Below are 21473 nucleotides of genomic sequence, written 5' to 3'. Positions count from 1 at the left end.
CTACCTCCCTCTCTCCCATATCTCTGTTGCCCTTCCTCCAAATTGAGTGCAGTACAAAACAAATGCCACTGCTGACAAAAATGTACTGGTGCTGGCTCTGATTTCTGTCAACTCCTACTCACTTCAGTGTAAAGCATGTTCAAGTATAGAGTTCAGGCACTTAGAACACGCACAGAGTTTAGGGCTTTTTGTCTGTCAGAATGTGGCTCTTGGAAATGGTTCACTGTTCCGATTTCTGCCTTTCCCCATTTATATACTGGATGTATGTAAGGGGTGAGGGAGGGGGCAAAGGGAAGATTACATGCTGTCTGGGTTTCACTTGGTTCTATGCAAGACTGGGTTTTAGGTCAAAGAACTCTTGGAGCTTGCCCTGTCTGTCACTATTCACATGCGAGTGTTTGTGTGGGGAAAAGCTTTTTTGTTTGTTTGTTTTATTTTGGGATTTTGCCAGGATTTTAAGTGTGGTCAATCTTGTGTCAGAACAGAACCTGAATGGTGCTGTTGCAGAGCTCTGAAAACCTGGGGAGTCACAAAGGAAGATCTCATTTTCAGGTAGGCATTTAGGAGAAGTTTGCCTTATTGTTTAGTCAGTGACATTGTGGCCATGGAGGGGCATGGCAGAGAGCTTTTTAATATGCATGTGTTTCAATGACCAAATACTGTGAATTCAGTGTAGCTGAATGTAGGACTCTCATGGCAGAAGACTGGGGAGCAAGACATCAGGAGCATAGAATCATAAAATCATAGAATGGTTTGTGTTGGAAGAGATCCTAAAAGGCCATCTAATCCAACTCCCCTGCAGCTGAACACCAACAGCCCCATCAGGGTCCTCAGATCTCTGTCCAGCCTGACCTTGAATGTCTCCAGGAACGGGACATCGGCCACCTCCCTGGGCAACCTGTACCAGTGCTTCATTACCCTTGTCTTAAAAAGGAGAAAGACGTCAAGAAAAACAGATAGATAGTTACAACCCAAATTCCCCATTGATACACTGTGGGAAATAGTAAAAAAGTTTATAGTGAGTGAAACTGACTCAGAAATTCCTTCCTCTGGTTGTTTTTCCTCCGTTGCTCAAAAGAGGCTGGAAAAATGGCCCATAATATTATGGTCCTCCTCAGTGCTCACTGTTGTGAGGATGTGGTAACAACACCGTGGGTCAGCCTGTCACCAGGGCTTATCTGCACCGTGCATAGCTACTTCTCCCAGGCTGGAACGTAAGTGCAAGCCAATGCCGATAAGGTGGAAAAGCCCAGAAGTTAGCATCAAGTGTCCTCTTTCATTTCAACTTCTCTCCAGGTTGCCATGCACTGAATTGTCTGTTTATTTGCCCCTGGAGCACTTAGTTCCAGAGTATGTGATTACACACTATTTTTTTGGCCCTGTTTGGAGACAGAATGTGGGTGTGTTCATTCTAGTAGCTTTAGGGTGAAAAAAAAGCAGAAGAAGTACAGTCTCTCTGTTGTTGGGAGGAAGGTGAATGGTAATTCTGTTATTACAAGAGACTCAGTTCTGGGGTTTGCTGTCTCCATGCATGGGCATGCACAAGGGGAAGAACGGGGAAAGGAGTAAAGGCAAACACAGAAGTACTGAATGTGTTTAAATGTTTAATCTTATTTTTCACGGCAGTCTTCTTCATTTCATGGGAAGATTTAGGTTGAGTATCAGGGGGAAGTTCTTTACAGGGAGAGCGGTGAGGTGCTGGAACAGGCTGCCCAGAGAGGTTGTGGATGCCCCGTCCCTGGAGGTGTTCAAGGCCAGGTTGGATGGGGCCCTGGGCAGCCTGGTTTAGTATGAAATGTGGCCCTGCCTGTGGGAGGGGGGTTGGAGCTTCACAATCCTTGAGGTCCCTTTCAACCCAATTCATTTTATGATTCTATGATATGATTTCACAGAGGATCTAGCCAATTGTATGTTCAAGGGTAATTCATCCATAAAGAGAACCTATCTCAGTGGCAGCTGGTAGTAATTTCTGAGCACACCACAGTGTTTTTCAAGTTGTTACATTTTTGGGGTGGAAGGGAAAGTGGTAGTGAGCGTGGTGTTTAAAACTCTCAGAAGTGTACTGACTGCAAGAGGATAATCTCCTGGCATGCAGGTAACAGCAGATGTGACACCCAGTAACGTGGTCATGATGGAACAATTTCCTTTAAAAATGTAAGACCAAAATATTTCCAGATCCTGTTGGAACCAGCATCTAGGTGAGCAGCAAAGAGGAAAGCTTAATTTTCATACTTGGCTGGAGCAGCTCTAAGTATCTGGTAGCAGTTTCCTCACTCCTTACCTCATGACTTATTCCCGTAGGAAGACCTGGAAAGCATGCAGTGGGGAAGGTGTTTATAATTCACTGCTCAGCCCACACGAATATCCATAGATTAGCAGAAGCCATAAAACCAGAGGCGCGGTCATTTTCCTCTCCTGCCTTCTTTTAGCCAAGCTTGAGTCTTTCCAGTTCTGACATCTGAGATCATATCACTTTTTCTGACGGCTGTCCCTAGAAAGAAAGGGAGCTCTTTTCTCTGCTTTCCCAGAAGCCAAAAGAGAAAGACAAGAAAATGGGATAAATACAGCTTCTCCCTAGTTTTGCTCTCAAGGTTGAGGTAGGCCCCGTCTCCTGGCAAGTTTACAGCCTGTATTACCACTCACTGCCCCTCTCCCTCCAGCTGACTGTGTGTGCCCTGAGGACTGACAGTTTCCTCCACATTCTGTGATCTTATCTGTGGAATGGGGAATGTTTTCTCTTACTGAGTTGGGTTGCTCTGGGTTTTTGGTTTTTTTTTTTGCTACCAGAGCACGTTACCTGAGGGGATCAGATTAAGTAGCATCACTAATGGCATTTTTGCTTCGTCTTTATTTTCTCTGATTCTCTATTTTCTCCTTTATATACACACTTTAGACACAATACTCAGCAACACTGAAAGCAATTTCAGAGTGCTGGGAGAACAAGCACACCACAGGAACCTTTGTGCAAATTAGCAAAGGTTGAGGAAGGAGAGTGGAGAAGAGCAGCTGTTACCAAAACCAGAATAGGCCACAGAACATAGCTGACACTTTCTGTAAAAGAAACAGGACAGTGCACAGATAAGCTTCCATAATCATCAAGAACCAAAAAGGAAGAGATCCTGAATTCACAAGTTAAATTTTGGAGAATTGCATCATTTCCTATTGGCTTAAACCATATTTGGTTTAAGCAAGACTGGGTTGAGGGAGAAAAAATATGTCTTGGAGATATGCTATGATTATTTTCCAGTGTGACCACTTTGCAAGATCTTGAAGATTTTTCCTATCTAAGAGGAAGAGAAATCTTCAGGAGTGGGATAACAGCTACAGAATCATCAAGATGACTGGCTGTTGTTTCATGACTTTGGCTGTAGGGAGTTCCTACATATCTGCACTTGTCTGGATGTGCATGGTATCCATCAGTATAAACCTCTCAGCCCTGCTTCAAGGTGCGTGGGATCAGCCATGGACACAGAGGTCATTCCAGTGAAATCAGTCAAACTACTAATGTACCTCAAGTTACGCATACTCTTAAATGCTTCATTGAATATGGGCCAGACTGCATATAAGAACAGTCTATTGCTCTCATCTTTTGGCCAGAAAAATGCACTGAGGAAAAAAAAAGAAACCTGAAGGACTTTCCTCCATTTTTGTAAAGCAAAGAGGAAAAGCTTCTTCCCCACTTCCCTCCAATAAATATAATACTACATCATTAGAGGAAATTTGTATTCATATGCAAATACAAGAGGAATAGCTGGAGGGCAGTAACATGCCTGCTAGCATGGTCATGTATCTCAGAGAAATTCTGTGGTAAGGAGGTGATTATCCAGGTGCAGAGCAAATTATAGACTAAGATAAAAATTCTACAATTCTTGCTTTAGTGCTACAAATATCACATTTTGTGTTGTATCATAAGTCAGTGAAAAGAAGTTAGGTAGTAAAGCATTCCTGTTTTTTTAATAGTTGTGAGAGATCTTGTGTTTCATATGGAAGAGGTAAGGAGATATGGTTAGGGGGTTTTTTTGGTTTTATTTTGAGGTGAAACTTGATGAGCTCAACCTAAGTACTCTTGTATGGCTTTCCATGCTCAATGGTGCACAGCAGAGACATAACATCCAAAGGGTCTTTTCAGAACTGTGAGCTTCGTACATCTTCAGCCCCATTTGTCTGTTGGTAGAATCTCATTTTTCTTTGTTACCTACTCTATGATTCATCTTGAGTGCTTTTATGCTTTTGAGTCTTCATGCCCTTCCTGCATCCCATAAAACTTCTAAGTAACTTCCATCCCTTCCAAAACTTTTGGGGTTTGTACTAAAATTGTGGGTTTTTTTTCTACTTCTGGTTTCTCAGCTTCTGTTTTGCTGCTTGCTCAGTGATCTACCTATGGGATTGCCCAGAGAGCAACTGTAGTTTTTATTTCAGTCTTGAGCTGTCTGTAAATGAAGGACTAGCTTCTTGCTTGTTTAATGTCTAAACTGAAGATGAAGGAATGGATATTTTGGTTTTTTGTGCTTCTTTTTTTTTAAATCGATGGAAAAGATCACTTCTTTTTGCTTGCGTTGGTAAAGCAATGCCTTTGTTCCTCTCTTGAGTGAAGATGAGCAACAGGGGGCGTAGCAGCTAGAGGGTTAGTGGGTTACTGTAAACTTCCAGATTTTTATAGTGGAGTTATTTATGGATTTATTAGGGAAGGTCTTTGCATTACAGTAGTCTTCATTTCTGAAGTGGCTGCTCCTGTCCATGTTAACACGTCAGACACTTAATCATAAATCATAAAATGGTGCAGAGCTCTCTCTAAAGTTTTGGTTGCCCATTTTCAGCTGGCACTGCAGAGGTGTCTGCAGCAGCTACTCTGCTATGACATGGCACAGCTGCTTCTTTAAGATTCCTTTTACCTGCTAATTCTCCAGTTCTTCAGTTCAAATACAAACTTCTCACAGAAGCCCTTACTACATCACATTCTTTTCTCCATTTGTTGGTTGCTGTTGTTTTCCTTCTTCACCTTCCCTAACAAGTAAGCTTCAAATCCCTGAATGCATTGATTTGATGAGGTGACTGCCCAGTGATGTCACTAATGATATCACTGATGCAATACAGATATGAAATGCATAAAATATGTTTCTCTGGCAAATGCAAAGACTTGCCCTGAGGAATATGCTATGTTGACACAACTAAAGGATGGAGCACTTAAAGAAGCACTGAACCTAAACAACCCAGAGATAAAGCTGTGGAGTTAATATGCATCTTGTGTAGTTTGCATTGAGCGTATTGAATTTCTTGTCTGTTTTGTTCATCCATCTTGGAGAGAGAGATGAAAATGCATAGTCTTTTGGGATACGCAATCATGAAAGAACTGAGCAAAGGAAGGACACGGTGCGACACACTGGGCCGAAGAGTTCATCTCGAGTAGGAGTGGTGATGAAGAGCAGCATCCAGAGTGGAGGGAAAGAGTCAAAAAGGAAGGCAGATAGAGTTGGGAATTATGTTACAACACTGAGCAGAGGTTGGTCATCTTTACTTTATTCTCATTTCTTCTCCAGTCTTTTAGTCCATCTTTGGTTGCCATTTGGATTCAAAGTTAGCCACCTCCCCACGCTGGTTTTCTCTTCTTATACTCACTTTCCTGTGTGACCAGTAGAGCATCTCCTTCCCATTTGAAATTTCCTTTCCTGTTTCACCTGTCAGACTGGGGTTAAACCAGGTAACACAAGAGCCCCTCTGTTATTCCACAACCCACAGGTTCTCCTGCTACTGATACAGTGATTTCCCACCATGCCTCGGTGTGGCTGATTCTTTCAGCTTACAGATAGTATCTTTCCCTTACCCAAACTAAATTATGTCATGTTATTTTTGTATATTGATGGACAGTCATCTGAATATGAGCCAGCAGTGTGCCCAGGTGGGCAAGAAGGCCAATGGCATCCTGGTTTGTGTCAGGAATGAAGTGATGAGCAGGACTAGGGAAGTCATCCTGTCCCTGTGTTCGGCACTGGTGAGGCCTCAGCTCGAGTACTGTGTTCAGTTATGGGCACCTCAGTACGAAAAGGACATGGAGGTGCTAGAGCAGGTCCAAAGAAGGGCAACAAGGCTTGTGAAGGGCTTGGAGGAGTGACTGAAGGAACTGGGGCTGTTCAGTCTGGGGGAAGGGAGGCTGAGGGGAGACCTTATTGCTCTCTTCCAGTATCTGAAAGGTGCTTACAGCAAGAGAAGGTTGGTCTCTTCTCACTGGTGACAGGTGACAGAACGAGGGGAAATGGCTTCAAGTTGCTCCAGGGTAAGTTTAGGTTGGACATCAGGAAAAAATTCTTTACAGAAAGGGTTGTTAAGCAGTGGAATAGGCTCCCAACCAGGGAGGTGGTTGAGTCACCATCTCTGGATGTGTTTAAAAAACCGTTTGGATGTGGTGCTCAGGGACATGATTTAGCAGAGGGTTGTTACTTAGGGTAGTATGGTTAGGTTGTGATTGGACCCGATGATCTTTAAGGTCTTTTCCAACCTGAGCAATTCTATGATTCTATGATTTTATGATTCTATGATTTTCAGACTCTTTTTCTAATAAGAACAGTAATCCTGGAGTGCAGACAGCCTTTTCCAGCATGGTGTTATGAGGAGTTCCCTTGTACCTCCTTCCATCCCTATGTGATAAGAACATGAACAAGAATTAGGACCCATCCTTCCTGGCGTGGGACATGGACACAGGGTAATGCAGGGGTAGATTTCTAACAAGCCTTTCAGCCGGTTTTTCTCTGTGGTGCAGACTGTTGATTATTTGTTGGGCTTCCCCAATCCCTGCATGTCGTAGCCCTGCACCTTACTAAAGGACCAGGCACTTCAGTGTGCACCCCGTTTCCCTTTTTACATTGTTAGCTTTCTCCTTGGAGGAGAGAGCAGACAGAAGGCAGCTCACATCCCACTAACTGAGGTATGATCTGCCCCACAGACTGTTTATTCAGGTGGTGCCGGGTTATTATTATCAGACCTCACACTCCAACAAAACATTTCTATGCTTTGAATTAAAGGAGCGATGACACGACAGATTAGCTTTTTCCTACTTCTCCCCCTGCGTGTACCTATGGTCTTTTCTGTAACGCCTATCTAATACCAATAATAATAATAGCAGAAAACAAAGGAAATCCAAAGCCCATACAGGAAACTGCTCAGAAGTAGCATTTGTGACTTGGTGTTATTTTTTATGTCCTGCTTGCCAAAAACAACAGGAGCCTGCCTCAGGGATGTGAAACTATCTCAGATTTAATAGAAATGAGTATTTTTCATGACTCCTCCCTTTTCTTCCTCTACAGTTTTGAAGAACATCCAGCTCGTAAAATCTTTCCTTTAAACTTCACTCTGAGGGAATAAAATGCAGCAACTTTGGTTTTGCACAGAAAGGCAAAGGGGTGCCTTGGAAGCTATTGGTAATGAGTTGAGTGGCTTCTCAGGAAGAGCCTTCATGAGTGCAAACACACAAACCAGACTGTGTGCTTTCTGTGGTGGTTGTTTCCCAGCTAACTAAAATACGTGCATGTGTATATGTGTGTACGTGTGTATGTATGTGTGTATGTGTGTACGTGCCTGCCTGTCATACTTGTTTGGTTCAGGTTTGACAATTCCCAATATTCACAATGGCAACCACTAAGTATGAAGCATGTAGAAAACTACAAAGTTTCAGTCTGCTGTACTTCTTGCTCACTTCATCTGGGGCTTGTACATATGAAAGAATGCATTTAGTCCATGTGACAGCAAATATGGCGTTGGCTTGGCACAGACAATGGAAGCACAAAGCATTGGAGCTGGCCATTGTGTTTTTTACCTGCTTGCTTGGGTTTGAGGCTGAGAGCATGGCTGGCATGTGGGTCCCCTTCTCATCTGTACCCTTCACAGACACTCTGGAATGTTTCATGAAGGTCATCGAAATCAGAATTCTTGCCAACAAGTAGGTTGCATTGGTTTTGTCAGTACCAGTCATTAATGGATGAGAAATTTGCCATGGGCATTATGCATGTATAAGCTATTCCATGCAGCTAGAGAAGTTTAAAATGTTTTATTGTCCTTCAAATAAAACACTGAATCTCACTTAATCACCTGGCTCCAGGAACTGCTGCTTTTAGAAAATCATCAGAGTTCAAGTAGGCAAGTGTTCATACTTGCAGTATACATATTTAATAGTCAAAGCCCAGAGTGTTTGGCACTTGCATGTCCATTCATCATCATGCATACAGCCAAACTAGCTGTCTGATACAGAATTAAGTGTGGCAATTAATCAAATTAAATCTCTAGGATACACATGCGCAGAGTCCTAATCCTGGCCTTTTTCATTTTACCACATCTGAGTGCAAAACAGCTGAGTGTGTTTACTTTCAGTGAGCTTTGTTTAACCCCCAATTTCCTTTAGCATGATGGTTATCAAAGATTTCTTCTAACTTTTTAGACATCTAGAGATGCAAGAGAGCTATTAGAAAATACGTTCCCTGGTGCCTAAAAAAAATGGAAGCTAAATAAAAAAAATACCCCAATGTATTATGAATTGCTCGGACCAGTCTTGTGAATGCTTGGAGTTTGATTTTTTAAATGTAAAATATCTTTTTAAAAAGTATTTAATAGAATTTCCTGTCCATTGCATTGAGATGATTAGTGAAACTAACTTGACTTTAGAAATGGATTAGTTTCAGGGACTGAATTTATCTTAAGAGAAAGAAACAGTAGACCTAACATGATTTATTAACATGGTGGTCATCTTTTATCTAGAAAGAGGAGCAGTTGGCAAACTGTAAAAATGTGAGGTTTGCCCTTTGTCATTTATCTTTAAAATCACATTATTCGGAATAGTTTTGTCTTCCTGCTTTCCTCTTCATGGCAATCTGAGTACAGTTGCCACTCTCGAGACCCAGGAATGTGCCATGTCATTCTGAACATTGTGGACTCAAACTGCAGAAGCATTTGTGTATATCTCTGTCAGCTTCCATTATGTGGGAATCGAAGTGGGGTGTGCAGCTGAAAGAGCTTTTCAGAGAAGCTGTCTCATCTGCCTCAGGGTCCTGATAGCGTGAAGAATCAGTCCAGTGCTCCCAGATCAGCCAGTTTTTCTAAGATCATCTTGAACTGGTGGCCAGACAAAATATGGGAGTCACCTTTAGTGACAGGCAGAATGAGCTTCAACTCAATATTTACAAGGATACAAAGGTTAAGTGCTTACACTCTTAGTTACAGATACTTTCTGAATAACTATGTGTGTGGTGATCATCTTGACTGTAGACGTGATCTGTTTCATCTTACCTCTTTTACAATGAGTAGACATTTCTGGGGAGCCATAGTCAGAACAGGTTGATGTTTTTTGCAGCCTGTGCAGGTTGGAACTGGAAAATAAAAAACCTTTTTTGTGATCACAGAATCGAGTAGATTTCTGTTACAATGATGATGCAAGCCATAGGCACCTATAGGTCTGTGAGAGAAAGGATGAGGTGGGTCTCTGTGAAACGTGCCTCATTCCTTTTGGGGCTTCAGAAAGCAGATCTCAACCATCTGAGTTTGGCCAATTGCAGTTGTGTCTACCTTAGTTGGGTGCTCTCCACTTTAGTAATGCTACCCTTGACAATTCCTCATTACTTCTAAAACACGTCTGTCTGAAACACACTCTCTGCTAACCCAATCTCAGAGATTTGGCTTTATAGGCAAAAGAGAGCCTGCTGTTTGCTAATATTAACATACTGTCCCCTTCTGCAAATGGAGACAATTCCTTGACTCAGTGAGCAGACCATTGTGACTGCCAGGCCGGCTCTTTGAAGAGCTGTGGGGCCATGTGGACAAGAAGAGCTCGCCTTCCCTCTGAGCTTCTGTGTTTAGTTCATGTGTGCAACATGAAGAAATGGGTTGTAATGAGTGTCAGATGGAGATTTATGTTTAAACAAAGACACATTCTGGAGAATCAGAAACAACTGAGTGGCTGTTTGTACATTAATCCCCAACTTAGCAACAGTGCTTACTTGCTGACCTAGAAGAAACAGAGTGGAGGGCTCTTTGTGTAGTCCTAACCAAATGATTACCTCTTGTCCCTGCTTCTGTGGGCTGGGTTACGTATGGAGAGGGTACGTGTAGCAGGCTCACAGCTTGTGGAGAGCCTTCCTTTCCATAGGATGTGACAGTCATCTAAGCCTCAATGTCAGCTGCCCTTGTCATGCTCCTGTATTCATTTCCCCTTAGGCTGCAAGAGGGAGTTTTGTACATTTGTTCCCAGAATATAGGTGTGTATTAAACCAAACCCTTGGCAGCATGCAAATGGTTGATATGCCTCCTGCCATAGAAAATAGCATGCGTTTGGTTAAAGCTAAGTGTCATTCCTCTCTGTTTGGGTAAATGAAGCTGACTGAAGGAAGGGAAGATCTGCTCTGTGCTACTGGGTAAATGTCTGTTGAATACAAAAATGAAACTGTCATCATCTCCAGAAGCCATAATTCTTTTGTGTATAGTGAGCATCTTGTTTGACTGTGTGTACTGATATGCTTTACAGTTTGACACATTGCATAAATTAAAAAATCATGGTAAATTCCTAAGCTTTCTGTCTTAAAAACAAAACAAGAGCGTTTAACCTTAATTCTGTCCGTTTGGATTATAGTAAAATAAACTTCCTTGCATGTTATTCTCAAATAATATGACCTGTAAGCACATGTATCAGTCAGTAAACACAGAATATTGTTTAAAAAGCCCATTCTGTCCATAGAAATTGAATGTACACATCACTTTGCAGGAGTACGTCTTCTGCTTTCACATGTGGAAGATAGTTTTTGTCTCCCCAAATGCAAAAAAAATGCCTTCCCATTACTGAAGGCGAAGTCCAAAGGAGAACAGAGTGACCCTCCCTGACATGCTGAAGGTTTGTTCAGCCCCCAGAGGAGCAAACAGCACTGGGTAGGAAGCTCCCAGCTCCTCCATGATTCCCCTTCAGCAGAGCAGTTCCCTCCAGACTAAAAGGGGCATTCCGACCCTCCAGCAGTCTGTGTTTTATTTTTGTGCATATAGCTGTGCAATGAAAATGTTTTTGCCAGTGTGACTGTAACAGCATCCCACAGTGATCTGTTTCTTCTGCCTAACCTCACCTCTTCGGTAACTTTTTGTGTTTGTGTCAGCGGAGAGATGAACAGGCCTCCTTGATGGCACACACAACGGATGTTGACATCTGTCTTGATTGCGTTAAGTGCAGAGGTTTCTCTGTTTTCTTGGGATTACCAAGAAATGGAGGGAAGGGTGCTCCTGTGGGAGCTGCGGTCCCCAAGCAGCAGGACTCTGCATCTGCACAGCCCAGGCCAGAGGAACACGAGGGCATTCCTGTGAAATCAGCCCACTCCAAGGGAAGGAAGAGGAAAATCCTACTCAGTCTGTATCCGCTAACTGCATGGGGTGAGCTATAAATAGAGAGTGGTGGTAATTAACAATGTGCTATTGTGTGCCAGGGACGGGCAAAGCAGAGAAAATATTGCAGCAGTGCTGTTAGTAGGATAATGTTCCTACAGCTGAGTTACTCAGTAAGCATGCCCCAGTAAACAGCACACTGCCATAGTGTGTCACCGAGGTGTCAGCATCTCCTGGCTGAGACTGTTCTGATTATTAAGAAAACATGTGTGTGGCTGTTCCCTCCGCTCCTTCTATCTGCTTGCGTGTAAAGGCAATGTGCCTCAGCACCAAACGCAAAAGTTCTGCATTGCTTTGAGACAGACAGGGACTGTGATACTGCTGGTTCAGCTGGAAGCAGGAGGCCTTTGTTTTCCCCTTTCCTCAACAATGGAAAGGGTTTCCGCTTTGCTTTCTCACGTGGCCTCTTGCCACCATTTTTTGTTGGTTTTTTTTTTTGCCTGAATTATTCTCTCACTTAAGTAATTCTTCTGTAGTTACCTACTAATGAGCTAGAAATCCCATTTCTGGCACGGACTGACATCCTGGTGAGCTCAGTATTTTCAATTATGATACTGTTGCAAATCTTGCAGTATTTAATAGATTTCCTAATGCTCCAGCTGTTGCATTCATGGGATAAGGTGAGACTTTCAGCTTTTGGTGCAGAAACATGGCCCAGGTATGTTGCCACTCATCTGCATACAGATGAGACAAAGAACCTGTGGTGTTTCTTAATGCCAGGTTTTAAAGCAACTGAGTTGGAATATCAATAGGACTGCCATCCCTGCTCGCTGCTCCGTTTGCTGTCTTCATTTCATAGTCTCTTGAATGGGTGTTGACTTTGGGGGATTGCCCAGTGTGATCACTCGCTTTACTTGTCTTGAATCCATAGCAGCTGTTGGCGGTGAGCAGACTAATTTCCCGAATGCTCATCTGTCTGTGGGTCCAGAAACATACACAAACTGCCCCAGTTATCACCGTCCTCTGTCTTATCAAGACCCTTAGACATCAGCTAATTTCCTGCATCCATGGTGTGTTGTTGCAGTGCCGGGAGAGGAGCTTGGAACTGAACTTGAACCTGGTTCCTAGTGGTATTGCTTTTACAGCCAGTGGTAGTGCTTATAAAAGCCCCAGACCTCCCCCTGCCATTTCCGGTCCTCTGAGGACTGGATAATCAAGTGCTGAGTTTGACACTTTCCTGAAGTGGGTGGTAATCCAAGTGAGATTTTGCATGAGGCAGATAATAGGTTTGAGGGGTTGTTTCCTAACTAATCTGCCTCACTCACAGGAAACCCTTGTGATCCCAGAGCTGAAACATGGGCTATGAGCAGCCCCACACCTTTCTCAGCTTTCATACAGGCACTTGTGGCGAAACACACGAAACTGGTCCCAGCCAGGGGAAGTCTGTCTGAAACAAAATGAGACAACTTTTCAGATCGCGTATGAATTAGGATCATGTGAAAGGGGGCACTGTAATAACAGGGTAGAACGACTTGTCAGCTCTGCAATTAACATCAATACATGCTATTCAGCTCTCTTTAAAGACATACAAACACACTTCAAACAGCCATCTCATTAGGAAAATCATGACTCCTATACATACAGCATAAAGATTGCAGGCTGTTGAATGCCACTTACAATTATTTTTAGTTTACAAAAACAAAAGTCTTAATTATGTTTTCAATGACAACAGCATTGTTAGCAGCCAGATGTTTTTCACTCAAAAATAAATAAATAAATAAATAAATAAGAGGTGGGGGAGGGAAGGGAAAGATTGAAGATTGTTTGGGAAGCATATCTGAAACAAAGGTCGATGGAGTTGGCATGAAACTGTCAGGCTCTCTACAGGTCAGAGTGACATTATGAAGCCTTTGAAGAACTCTGCAAACTCCTTATCCTGACCACGTGCTGTCCATAGCTGTTTCTCAGCCTTACTTGGAATAACAGTCACAGAGTCATCTGAAAGAGAAAAATCTTTTGCAGTCTCCCACGGTACATCCACAGCAGCCAAATAACTCAGGGCCATGGCACAGGTCTGATGACTTTCACACACTCAGTAGCGTATAGCCATGGTGGTACACTGTTGTTGGATCATCCAGATAAACACTGCTCCGCTGAACAACATCTGGCTGCAGTTCAGGTCCAGGAGCCACTCCCAGTGCCCCATATGGTCACGTTGTGTTGAGATGGGCCACGATTTAACTACCCGTGAGCTGAGCTATGCCACTGCCCCAAGGCAAGGAACTGGCACTGTGCACATTTTACTTATCAGAAGACAGGGAGTGTCTTACAGCACTGGGAAAGATAAAGCAGTTCATCAGTTATGTGCATTAAACCAGAGAAGACTTTTCAGATGGATTAAGCTCTTTGCTCTGTACTTCCATTATTCCTATAGCAGCCAGCACTATGGTGTCTTGCTCTGGCACTGAACTGCTACGCACTATTCTGGGCCTCAGGGAAAAACAGTCTTGAGCAGGTGTCTGTAGCGTTTCTGATTATCAGGAAATCCTAGAAAATGTCCACTGCACACACAGGAGATGCTGAGGTGATTGTGACCGTGCCTCCACATACAGGACTATTTTCACCTGGCTTTTCCAAATCTACCAGTACTGATAAGAGGATGATAGAGTCCAGAGCTACTTCCCTCTGCAGATCTGTCAGCTGAGATGCCAGAATGTGGCTTATGAACCCCAAGGAGTGCCCTATGTTGACAGGATGCTGGTGCTAAGAAGATAGCTCACAGGGGTGATTTGCTGTAGAGGAGCTCTGCAGAAGAGAACTTGGGTGTCCCAGTGGACAACAGGGTGATCATGAGTCAATAGTGTGCCCTTGTGGCCAAGAAGGCCAATAGTATCTTGGGGTGCATTAAAAAGAGTGTGGCTAGCAGGTCGAAGTAAGTGATCCTTCCCCTCTACTCTGCCCTGGTGATGCCATACCTGAAGTGTTGTGTCCAGTTCTGGGCTCCTCAGTTCAAGAAAAACAGTGAACTTCTGAAGAGAGCCCAGCAGAGGGTCACAGAAATGATGAGGGGCCTGGAGCATCTCCTGTATGAGGAAAGGCTGAGAGAACTGGGGCTGTTCAGCCTGGAGAAGAGAAGGCTGAGAAGGAGTCCCATAACAGTTTGTAAATATCTAAAGAGTGGGAGTCAACTCAATGAAGGTGGACTCTTGGACTCTTTTTGGTGCTAAGCAGTGGTAGAACAAGGGTCAGTGGGCACAAACTGCACACAGGAAGATCCACACTTACAGAAGGAAGAAATTCTTTACTGTGAGGGTGACAGAGCCCTGAGAAAGGCTGCCTAGAGAGGCTGTGGAGTCTCCTTCTCTGGAGATATTCACAACCTCTTCGGATGCCTACTTGTGTGACTTGCTTCAGGGGCCTGCTTTAGCAGAGGACTAGATGGACCAGATGATTCCCAGGGTTCCCTTCCAACCCTACAGTTCTGTGATTCTGTGAATGCAGCCTGTGCTTCACTCCCCCCCCCATCTGATTTATCTCTGCTGGCATAGCAGTCACAGTTGCCACGTTTTAGGAACAGATATGCTGATTAACAGAGTAGGCAAGAAGCCAAGGACAGTCCCCTGCTGCCCCTTCCCATCCCAGCTGCTTTTGATCTCTTGGAAGATTAGGGACAGTTGCACCCTCCAGCTGTGCCCTCCAGCTGTGCTCTGGGAGCCAGCACTGTCTGCTGCCTTGCTGCAAGGAGTTCCCCAGGGCAGGAGCACAGTGCTGAGTAGAGGTCATTGTGTGCCCCAGGCAGGGGTCTGTTGCCCACACTGGGCCCAATTGCACATTGCTGAGGGAACGTGAGGCAGAAACCAGATCTCATACTGTAAGTGGATGAAGATCAGAGAATTTCCAGGGAAAGGCAGGAAAGACTGATAGCCAAGTAGCCAGCTAGAGCAGACATGGACATGGGTTGAGGTGCTGGGGAAGGGATGAGGTTTGGTCCTGCACTGAGCAGCCTTCTGCTAGCTTTGATTTTCAGTAGTTTCAGGCCATAACACGCAGGCTGGCTTCACAGCAGTGCCCAGATGTCCGAACTTCGAATCACTGTGAAGTGGTGCCAGCCATAAAAAACCCCCATGGTCATCTCAGTCCTCAGGACAACATTTTTGCAAGGCCACGCAGCATGAAGTGTTTGCTGTACTGAAGAAGAACAAGGAAGAGAAATAGGACTGGGCAAATCCAAGGGGAAAGAAAAAGCACGTTGAGAAGGTAGAGCATGTCAGCTATGTGCACTGACTTTGTTCCCTCTCAGCATTTTGGTTCAGAAGCACTTCTGAGCAGTTTTCTCGTCTCCACTGGCTTCTTCTTGGCCAAAACTCTTTAAACTAAGGCTGTGAAGAGTAATCTTGTTTTGTTTCATTTTTGTAAGATCATTGTGAAATGTAAGAAATGTACAGCCATTTCTTGCTTGTCCTTAACAGCACTCTCGATTTGAAGGTTTATCTCCTTACCATTTCTGCACAAGAAGTGGAGCTCTCCCATTCTTCTCACTTAAGCCATCTCCTAGCCCTAGCTTGTTAGACCATTTCCCACATTTCTTCTATTTTGACAGTATTTTTCTAATGTGAAAATTGTAAGTACAGCAAGAGCATCCCTTTCTGCTTCATGCTATGATGTCTTAATGCTAAGCCTCCTTTTTCATGCTGCTCTATCAAAATATTTACAACCCATCCTTTGCCATCATCAGACTTTATGCTTTTAAATTCAACTTCAAAATTAAGGGCAGGGAAAATTATGATCATTTCCACATTAGTCACTGCATCCAGTTTCTTTGGAGTGATGAGTGAATCAACTCCCATTCTGACTTACTGTAGGGGTAAATATGTGTAATTTGAGCAAATTTGGGTTGCTTGATATAATTGTTTGCTGCTGTGCTACAGTGCAAAATGCGGGGATCTGTGAGGAAGTGCTTGCATCAGGCGCAAGCTTCTTGCCTTTGGTCCCTGCCAGTTTCTATTTTGCAATGCCAAGTTTGATGACAGCCTGCCTTAGGATGCAAATGGGCTTAGGAAAAAGACCCGTCAGGCAGTTTCCAGTGCACCGTCTCTGCATCACGTATGCTGGGAGGGCTGCGTGCTGCAGACCAGGTTTGCCTTGCTCTTCCCTGTGCTGTTTGCTGAGGTGTGGCTGAGTGAGTGAGGTCAGCAGCAAATGCCACATTCACTTCTGTGGAGGAAGGGATCCTCTCCTGCATGCAGGGCAGCTGCATGTGTGCTGGCTGCTCTTGATGCAGCTGTGTCTGTGTGGCATAGTGGCAGCCCCGAGATGGGTGTTTCCACCATTGTTATGCCAAGTCTGTTCAGGGTAGGCCTAGGAATGCAAAAATACTGAGTCTTGGCATACCTTAGAGCTTGTATGGCAACATGAGATAAGCTTGCTGGAGAAGATGGGCCAAAAATGAAAACAAATTTCCCTGGGTGTTGCTACGCTGTCAGGTTGGTTCACTCCCTGTTCTGCCCTGGGGCAGTGCTCCACTCCTCACCCATGCTGTAGGCAGGAAGGAGCCAAGTGTTTCTCTTGGCAGGCAAGTCTGGGTTGTGCAGGACCCCACAGTGAGAGCAGTGGTGAACTAGAACTCATCATTAGGTTATCCAGAGAGGTGATGGGTGCCCATCCCTGGAGACATTCAAGGTCAGGCTGTACGGGACTCTGAGCACCTGAGCTGCAGGTGTTCCTGTTCATTGCAGGGGATTTGGACCAGATGACTTTTAAAGGTCCCTCCCAACTCAAATGATTCTCTGATTCTATGATTTGGCTGTGCCAGAGGGACTGGTTTTGGCATGGGGAATTGGCTAGGACTGAACCTCCTGCTGATCACAAAGGCTTCTGTGCAAGGCCGGTGCATACAGCAGCGCCTCTGAGGACATTAAACATTGAGCATGACTTTGTGATTTGCAGAAGCAACTGGTTCCTTGTGCAGCCACCAGCAAAGAAGCTGTGAATTCTGCCCTGCCTGCTCATCTGCTTTCCCGTAGGAAGCATATTTCAGGAGATATGGGTGCAGTCAAACAAAGCAGATGATTTTACATTTGTGTTTCAGGTAGACCAAGAGGCTGAAATCATGCCAAAGTGTCAGTCCTGTCTTTTGTGCGAGACTGCAAAAGAGATGGACTTTAAGGCATAGCTTTCATATCTGAGGGCTTTTCTAATGACTTCTTAACTAATTGACTTGACTTTGGCAGGGAGACAGCCAGCGGCTGAAAAAGGATTAAAACTGTTAGAAACGAACAGCTTTGAAGTGGCTGAAACCCTATTAAAATTTGGATGACAGATTTCTTTGAAATAGTATTTCTTAACCACTACAACCTGGTACAGTGAGCTCTTCTGCAAAACTTGAAGGGGTAAAGGGAAAGTTTGTGCAGTGGAATGGACTCAGCTTGCTGCTGCCATTCAGTAATTTGAAAACTGTAGGATACATTGTGTAACTCATGTAAACTGCCCATTTTATTTCTAAGAGTGAATATTTTGTGTTAGGGGAATATTTTCCTCTTATCATTCAGATCCAACATAGCAAGCACCATGATGAAGCTAAATAATGTATCTTTTTCAGTGGCCAAATGGATCTTGCTCTGAGAAACAATCTGCCACAGAAATTACCCCAATTAGGGCTTTCTGCAGGGAGCACACGGAGATCCATTTCTGTGAGGCTGAAAGTGAGATTGTATTGGATGATAGTCATTTAAATGGAGGTGATGGATTTTTTCCAAAAGAACTTTTTAAACTTAGGATGTGCTCATTTTTTCAGATGTAAAACATCATATGGAAGCGTGATCATTTCTGCTGAATTTCTGTCAATCACCCCCTTTCCCCCATGCTCCAGTGGGACCTCTCCTGTCTGATAGGCTTCAAAACTTTCCAGCCAGACAGATTTTCTCAAAAAACTTGAAGACTTTCTGCTGGCTTACCTGCCAGCAGCTTAGAAATCTGCCTGAAACACAGCATCAGAGTGGGAAGTGCAGAAGGTTTTGGGGTCTGTAGCTGCTGGACTACCTTACTAGATACAAGGAGGAAGGATGTAAGGAAGAAGTTTTTTACGATAAGGGTGGTGAGGCATTGGCACAGGTTGACAGAGACGGGTGTTGGATGCCCCATCCCTGGAGACATTCAAGATCAGGCTGGACAGGGCTCTGAGCACCTTAATCTAGCTCTAGGTGTCCCTGCTCATTGCAGGGGGTTAGACTAGATGGCCATTAAGGGTCCTTTCCAACTCAAGCAATTCTATGATACCCCATCCCAAGGAGATGCCCCTCATGGCTTCCAGCCTCACAGCCAGCTGGCTCCTCATCTTTGCAGAGAGAGCCTTCCTGTCAGACCCAGCCCTCCACCCCAGTCTCCACCGGCTTGAAGCTTTCTGCTTGGTTTGAGTCCTCCACCCCATTCATGGTCCAGGAATCCTGTGTTCATGGTGCTGGTGAGGTTTCCACCATGGTGCTGCCAGGGAGCTGTGACTTCCTGGGGTCCAAGCAGCTAGCTCGGCTGATTAGGGAAATCTGGAAAACACATTGTGACCTAAGGATGAAATAATTTTGGATTTTAGTCCCTTGAAAATGTCTATTACATCTATACATCTATATACCTACTATACATTTTTTGTCCCAAATTAAAATTAAAAAATAAAACGAAGCCATTGGACATCAGAAAGTGATCCAGAATGTGTCTGGTTTCTCAGTCTGATCTGCTGTTAGCTCTGTATTTAGCAAGCATGTGCACTGAGTTTGTGAGTGGTTCTGCTGAGACAGGTCAGGGTATCCACCATGTTAGCACCAGGCTCATGCTACATGCTGCCCTGAAACTGTGCCTGTGGGAGTAAAGTGTGTTTCTACAGATCATCGAGTAGGTCAGAGTTTCTTCAGGGGCATTTCAAACAAAAGCTTGATGGCTAATGAAAGGCAAAATGTAGCAGTCTAATTTACATCGGCACTCAGCTGCAAACCTATGACACCAAGTTCAAGGAGATCATGACTGGAACTACTTTTAATCAATCCTAATTCCTCTGGTGTGGATCTGTAAGATGAACAATTTAATTCAGGACAAATGAGCTTTATGGCAACCATGTAATGAGAACAGACATTATATAGCTATTATATAGCTATTCTCTATAAAGCTGTTTAGCTGTTCATGTAAAAGCATTCTCATACCTACATAATGCACTAGACTCTTGTGTACAATCATAATTTCAGTCTACCAGAAAATGACAGTGTTATGGTCTATGCTTTGTGTGTGTACCTTGTTATAACATCTGCTTATTTTGCCATTTATGTCATTCTTCATCAAAGTCATAGATTAAAACCTCTTCTTATTCTAGTGCAGAAGTAGAAATTGCTCCCATAAATAACATTTTTCTTGTGGTTTCTAATCTTCTTTCACAACTCAGTGTGCTGTCAGTGTGAAAGAAGCTCGTGCAGAGCTATGGAAGCCTCCTTAGGTAAGAATCTACTATTGCTACTTAGATAGGTGGAAGAGGGAGGGAGGGAGGAAGGGAGAGAGGGAGATAAGCTTGAAAAAAACAGTATAGTATGAAAATTTTGGCTGAAACTCAAAAACACCAAGATGGTAGATGGGAAACTCTTACATTTCCCTGCTGTTTGCATATGTGGGTGGGATTGGTGCTGACCAAGTTGCTTCCTGCAGTTCCCCTGCCATTAACTAACTCAGCAGGATAGAAGGGGTTAATGTAGCTTTGCTGGCACTGATTTCTAATCTTGCTCTGTATCATCATGGTAGTAAATTTTCTCTTATGTTCCTCTTGCCTTTAGTCATAGTGCTATGAGAAGAGTCCTCCTGAACAACGGCAAAGGCATTCCTGAGTGGATCAGAACCCTCTAGTGCAAAAGCAGAGCTGCTGCCTTCTGCAATGTGGGCAAGGCAATATTCGGTTCAAACAGACAAGGAAAACAAAGGGCTGCTGCAGACCTATTCTTGTAAACCATTTCTCATGAAGAGACTCCATGCTGAAGCGTGCAGAATGTTTGTGCTAGTAAGGGCTCCTGGCAGATTTGGCAGTGTTCTACAGGCTCCTGGTAATTACAGACACATCATTCAGTGTTCAGAACATCGTGTTAGCCCTCAGCTGTAGGAGTCTCCTTGATTTCAGGAAGTAAAACCCCATGAAAATGACTTTCAGGGTGTGTTCCAAGCATAAGGAGGGGTCCATGCTTTTCTGTGATTAATTGCCTGTTTACAGTTTTACTGAACAAAACCTGGCTTAACTTTGTGACATGAAATATGTCTAGTGAAGAGAAGCATCAAATTAATACCGCCCAATTAAAACTTTAAAAGCAATAATCTTCAGTTAACAAACACCAGATGCTCTTGTCAGGGTTATCTCACTGCTGTTATATTAATCACTTTTAAGCTCTGTTCATTTGAGCACTTACTTGGTACAGACTACTATTGCAAGATCATCTTTTTGAATACTATGCCAAAAATTATCACTTCCCTGATCCTGCAACTGTTAAGACATCAGATTAAAAAAGTGGGAGTAACTGGGAAGCAAAGCATTCTTGGTTATTTTTTAAATACAAAATGACCACTCAACCTATTAAACAGGTTGAATAAGAGACTTTTTTATTGCTTTAAAAAAAATCACTCCATAGCATGTTACTGCTTTTCAGAGAAAATTAAGTTATTAATATGTTAAAGCAGCACATGTGCAACAAGTGTAAAACTGATCTACCAACAGAGAGGTGGAGGAATTTTCCACTAAGAAATGTAGACCATAGCCAAGAGGAATAAACTAAGAAACAACATGAGTCAGAGATAGACTGTAGACTTTTCCGCATCCTGGACATATGTGGTTTGAGTGTTGCGGCTTTACACTCCAGGACCTCCCAGTCCCTGAGCTCAAATTGAGTATTAGGAAAAATTTCTTCTCAGAAGCAGCGGAGAGGCAATAGCCAGGGAGATGGTGGAGTCACAATCCCTGAAAGTGAAGGAAACATGTAGATGTGTCACTGAAGGATGTGGTTAGTGAGCACGGTGGTGATGCCTTGATGGTTGGACGAGGTGATCTTAGTGATCTTCTCCAACCCTAATGATTCTATGATTCTAAAGGTTCTGCCAGACAACGAGGCTTGTTTGTTAAG

General features: G+C 43.7%; 1 protein-coding gene and 1 long non-coding RNA gene across 2 annotated transcripts in view; both read left to right on the top strand.

Annotated features, from left to right (window-relative positions):
* The window catches only part of NHS (NHS actin remodeling regulator), a 250432-nt gene that overhangs the window by 112036 nt on the left and 116923 nt on the right, over positions 1-21473 (top strand). The gene's annotated exons all lie outside the window — the stretch shown is intronic.
* On the top strand, positions 495-20393 carry LOC122155626. Its single transcript, XR_006167282.1, has 3 exons — positions 495-552; positions 19763-19813; positions 20145-20393. It is a non-coding gene; the product is annotated as an uncharacterized LOC122155626 (long non-coding RNA).

The sequence above is a fragment of the Centrocercus urophasianus genome, unplaced genomic scaffold (genome assembly GCF_019232065.1).
Source record: "Centrocercus urophasianus isolate 14NV4802_14NV808 unplaced genomic scaffold, USGS_Curo_1.0 seq_12, whole genome shotgun sequence".
NCBI lineage: Eukaryota > Metazoa > Chordata > Aves > Galliformes > Phasianidae > Centrocercus > Centrocercus urophasianus.
This window is presented reverse-complemented; position numbering and strand designations above follow the sequence as displayed.